Source organism: Chiloscyllium plagiosum, unplaced genomic scaffold, assembly GCF_037043375.1.
Source record: "Chiloscyllium plagiosum isolate Xiang-an unplaced genomic scaffold, Cpla_swu_hap1 HiC_scaffold_27, whole genome shotgun sequence".
Lineage (NCBI taxonomy): Eukaryota > Metazoa > Chordata > Chondrichthyes > Orectolobiformes > Hemiscylliidae > Chiloscyllium > Chiloscyllium plagiosum.
This window is the reverse complement of record NW_028270165.1, coordinates 44,350,272-44,355,975: the sequence shown is the minus strand read 5'-3', so window position 1 is coordinate 44,355,975 and position 5,704 is coordinate 44,350,272. Positions and strand designations below refer to the sequence as shown.

Below are 5,704 nucleotides of genomic sequence, written 5' to 3'. Positions count from 1 at the left end.
GGTGAAGGCTGGTACAATGACAACATTTAAAAGTCATCAGCATGAGTGTATGAAAAGGAAAGGTTCAAAGGGATATGGGCAAAGCGCTGGGACGAGATTAATTTTGGATATCTGGTTGGGCACAGAGGAATTTGACCGAAGTGTCTGTTTCTGTGCTGTACATCTCGATGACTATGGCTTTCCACAAATGTTTGTCATGTCTATGTTCAGTTTCTCTCTGGTGGCGGTGTCAATGCTTTGATGTCTCATTTTGCTTTCCTCCCCACTTCCTGGGAATGTTAACCATTTTGTCTGGTTGTTCTTCAAGAAGCTGCATTCCAGATTTACCCTGAATTGAGATTTTTTTGCTTCCCAAAATCCGACCTGCTCACTCTCAGCAATATCCCAGTGTTGTGAAAGATATTAAATTTCAGGTGGAGTTATCCAAAACTCAGAGATGTCAGTCTTGACGTCTTTGCTTTTCTGCCCCTATAAGATCTTCAGGAGAATGAGTTAGAGCGGAGGGCGGGGGGAGGAGAGAGTGTGGGATAGTGCTTTCAATTTTGTGGAATAACAACACAAACAAATTGCTTGTTCTGAATTTTTATTCTAGACTGACAGTAATGAATTTTGTAATCTCTTTTGACAGAGTATTTGAAGATCTGAAGACGGAAGTTTCAAAATCAACAGATGAAGAACTTATGCCCAAAATGTCGACTCTCCTGCTCCTCAGGTGCTGCCTGACTTGCTGTGCTTTTCCAGTGCCGCACTTTTCGATACTGACTCTCCAGTGTCTGCAGTCCTCACTTTGACATCAATGTCTGACAGTCACTCAATCCATCGGGACCACAACCATTTTTGACTGATTCTGTGAGAAGGAGCAAAACGTTTTGGTTCCTGTTTCAGTCCGTTCTCGGCATCAGTGGGACTGGACGAGAGACTCTACTGTTGGAGTGCACGGAGTGTGGAGCCTGAAACAGTTATAAGGCCTGGGAAGAGGAATTCACGGAGGGGAGGAGCTCTACATGTGTTGTGTGCGGCTGAAGTTTTGGCCATGGAGAAACCCGAGGAATCCTGCCCCATGGAGAGACCGTGGAAGTGTGGCGACTGTGGGAAAGACTTCCGTTTCCCATCTGCTCTGGCGATTCATCGTCGCAGTCACACCGGGGAAAGGCCATTCCCCTGCACAGAGTGCGGGAAGGCCTTCAGCAATTCCTCCGACCTGGTGAGGCACCGGCGGGTCCACACCAGGGAGAGGCCCTTCAGCTGCCCCGAGTGTGGGAAGGCCTTCAGCAATTGCTCTGACCTGTTGAGGCACCGGTGGGTCCACACGGGGGAGCGGCCCTTCAGGTGCTCCGCATGCGGGAAGGGCTTTACCCAGGCATCCACCCTGTTGGCCCACCGTCAGGTCCATACTGGGGAGAGGCTGTTCCTCTGCACCGAATGCGGGAAGGGCTTCAGCAATTCCTTCGCCCTACTGACCCACCAGCGGGTCCACACCGGGGAGAGGCCATTCCCTTGCACAGAGTGCAGGAAGGCCTTCAACAGTTCCTCCGACAGGCTGAAGCACCAGCGGGTCCACACGGGGGAGAGGCCCTTCAGCTGCCCAGAGTGCGAGAAGGGCTTTACCCAGGCCTCTGACCTGCTGAGGCACCAGCGGGTCCACACAGGGGAAAGGCCGTTCAGCTGCTCTCAGTGCGGAAAGAGCTTTAGCCGCTCCTCCCACCTGCAGAGACACCAGAGAGTTCACATGGCATCGCAGGGGGTTTAAAACAGCAACGGCTGAGTGCCTTTATCGCCTGGACTATCAACCCAGTTCCGGGAGCTGCCAAGGCAGATGGCAGAATTGGAATTTGGTTAGAAATCGAGTTCAGAATCTAACAACGAAACAATTGTCAGGGAGGGGAGGGGGAACCCCCATCTGATTCACTCACAACCTTTTAAGGGAAGGAAACTGCTAATGTGGGAACGGATTCACTCACTCGTCCCAGTGCATCCTTGACCTGGACTGGCTTACACGTGACTCCAGACCCACAGCAGTCTGGTTGACTATTCTGCACTCCTTCCCCCTCCCCCCCCCCCCCCCCCCCCCCAACTCCAGCCGATGAGGGGGGAGAAACCTACAAGGTATGGGTTTAAATTGGTGTATGAGGTAATACTTCTAGTTTATGGCTATACCAAGGATTCAATTACAAAAGGGCAACTCTGTGCTGACAAATAGTAAAGAAAGTGGGGGTGAGGGGGCGGGGGGAGAAGTGTGTGCGCTTTGACCTTGAGCTGTTTTTTAAAAAAAAGATACTTTTTCTACACCTTTTTGCTGGGGGGATCCGAAGCTGTAACAAGGTTGGGTCGCAATAAAGGTTACCTGAACTTACTGCCGGGCTCAGACTCTCATTGAAAGCTTTGAGCTCCAAGAGGTTTTTGTTTAAAAGCTGCTCATTTCTTTCAGCTTCCTGCGCTAAATTTCCAATGTCATGTATCAGATGGAGCAGTGAATGAGTAGCTAGTATCATTAGAAATTGTAATTTTTTTAGGAATGCAGGCACTGCAATGTTTTATCAGCAGTGTAAAGTTTCCTGGCGGAAGTGTTCACCAGAAACATTGTGGAGGTGTCAGTGTTGGACTGGTGTGCACAAAGTTAAAATCTCACAACACCTGGTTATAGTCCAACAGGTTTATTTGGAAGCACTAGCTTTCAGAGCACTGCTCCTTCATCAGGTAGCTGTGGAGCAGGATCAGAAGACACAGATTTTATAGCAAAAGATCACAGTGTCATGCAACTGATAGGATATATTGAACAAACCTTGATTGCTGTTAAGTCTTCCATCTTTTAGAATGGTTTGCAGGTTTCTGTTCATTAATATGTAAATCCCAGAAGCACTTTTAATTCATGTTCTCAAGATGACTTAAGGTTTTATAAAAATAAGTAACATCTCAGCTCAGACAATGCATGAAAGGTGAGAGGTTCGGTCTGTCTGTATCCCAAACTTGAATCAGACTGGTTCTATTTCCAAAGTATGAGTTGATAAAATATTACATGGATTGATTGCTTTCATTAACTGCCTGCCGATTTTTCCACAAAAAGCACACGTTGAATCTATCTGCAAATATAATACTGCAAACGCAAATTCATCCCATGGACATGTATGTATGTGCGTGCATGAGAGAGTAGTGTGAGTGTGTGTGTGTTTTTGTATGATGGAGTATGAGCCTGTGAGAGGGTGTGTGCAGTGGTGGATTTGTGTGTGTCTGAGAGAGACCATGTGTATGAGAGAGGGTCTGTGTGAGGGTGAGAGAGTGTAGGGTGGAGTGGGGTCACCCAAGGTTATCCTCATGGGTTATGAACTTGGCCATCAACCTCTGCTCAGCCACTGAAAACAGTTAAGCAGTGACATAACACACATCGGAGAGGATAGAGTGGCACTTGTCTCACAGAAGGTGGGAGGCTCTGGATGCTATCATCCAGGGTAAACATACGCTGGAGGACCTTCGGCTCAGATAGATTCAGCTGGAAGCCAGGCTGCAGACAAGGTGGTGGTGGTGGTGGTGGTGGTGGGTGGGGGGATCTTAACCGGACACTTTATTCTGGGAGACAGTCATTCCCCTCAGGACAGCCTTCTGATTGGGTCAGGGATTGTCTCCGTTCTCTGCAGTTGCCAGCTGGAGGCCAGATTACATTGGTGTCTGCCTGGTGCCGATAAGAAGAGGGAGAGAGAATGGATGGTGGTGACTCTACCTGGGAAATGGCTTATTTTTAAAATTAAGAATAGCTAAAATGATATATTCAGAAACATTATGAAAGCATGTTCAATTTCATAAAAAAAGCTGCAGACATCTTTTGAAACTCACATTGAAATATGTGCAGTTAGGCCACAGCTGAGGACAGGCTGTAATGGGTGCCGCCGGGACATTAACCGCCTCAACCTGTCGACCCCCCTCCCCCACTCCAACCTCTCACCCTCACAACGCGCAGCCCTCCAATCCCTCTGCTCCAATCCTGACCTCACCATCAAGCCAGCGGACAAAGGGGGCGCAGTGGTAGTCTGGCGCACTGACCTCTACATCGCTGAAGCCAAACGCCAACTCGAGGACACCTCTTCCTACCGCCCCCTTGACCATGACCCCACCCCCCATCACCAAACCATCCTCTCCCAGACCATACAGAACCTCATCACCTCAGGAGATCTCCTACCCACAGCTTCCAACCTCATAGTCCGGGAACCCCGCACTGCCCGGTTCTACCTCCTTCCCAAGATCCACAAGCCTGACCACCCTGGCCGACCCATTGTCTCAGCATGCTCCTGCCCCACTGAACTCATCTCTACCTACCTCGACACTGTCCTATCCCCCCTAGTCCAGGAACTCCCCACATACGTTCGAGACACCACCCACGCCCTCCACCTCCTCCAAGACTTCCGTTTCCCCGGCCCCCAACGCCTCATCTTCACCATGGATATCCAATCCCTCTACACCTCCATCCGCCATGACCAGGGCCTCCAAGCCCTCCATTTTTTTCCTCTCCAGACGTTCCCAACAGTACCCCTCCACCGACACTCTCATTCGTTTGGCCGAACTGGTCCTCACCCGTAACAATTTCTCCTTTGAATCCTCCCACTTCCTCCAGACCAAAGGGGTAGCCATGGGCACACGTATGGGCCCCAGCTATGCCTGTCTCTTTGTTGGCTACGTAGAGCAGTTGATCTTCCGTAATTACACCGGCACCACTCCCCACCTCTTCCTCCGCTACATTGATGACTGCATTGGCGCCACCTCGTGCTCCCACGAGGAGGTTGAGCAATTCATCAACTTCACCAACACATTCCACCCTGACCTTAAATTTACCTGGACCATCTCTGACACCTCCCTCCCCTTCCTGGACCTCTCCATCTCCATCAGTGACGACCGACTTGACACTGACATTTTCTACAAACCCACCGACTCCCACAGCTACCTGGATTATACCTCTTCCCACCCTACCTCTTGCAAAAATGCCATCCCGTATTCCCAATTCCTCCGCCTCCGCCGTATCTGCTCCCAGGAGGAGCGGTTCCACCATAGAACACACCAGATGGCCTCCTTCTTTAGAGACCGCAATTTCCCTTCCCACGTGGTTAAAGATGCCCTCCAACGCATCTCATCCACATCCCGCATCTCCGCCCTCAGACCCAACCCCTCCAACCGCAACAAGGACAGAACGCCCCTGGTGCTCACCTTCCACCCTACCAACCTTCGCATAAACCAAATCATCCGCCGACATTTCCGCCACCTCCAAACAGACCCCACCACCAGGGATATATTTCCCTCCCCACCCCTCTCCGCCTTCCGCAAAGACCGTTCCCTCCGTGACTACCTGGTCAGGTCCACGCCCCCCTACGACCCACCCTCCCATCCTGGCACTTTCCCCTGCCACCGCAGGAACTGTAAAACCTGCGCCCACACCTCCTCCCTCACCTCCATCCAAGGCCCTAAAGGAGCCTTCCACATCCATCAAAGTTTTACCTGCACATCCACTAATATCATTTATTGTATCCGTTGCTCCCGATGCGGTCTCCTCTACATTGGGGAGACTGGGCGCCTCCTAGCAGAGCGCTTTAGGGAACATCGCCGAGACACCCGCACCAATCAACCAAATCGCCCAGTGGCTCAACATTTCAACTCCCCCTCCCACTCGGCCGAGGATATGGAGGTGCTGGGCCTCCTCCACCGCCACTCCCTCACCACCAGA

General features: G+C 50.9%; 1 pseudogene; it reads left to right on the top strand.

Moving 5' to 3' along the window:
- The first annotated feature begins 634 nt into the window (after positions 1-634).
- Positions 635-1,928, top strand: LOC148143834 (uncharacterized; annotated as a pseudogene).
- The last annotated feature ends 3,776 nt before the right edge of the window (positions 1,929-5,704 follow it).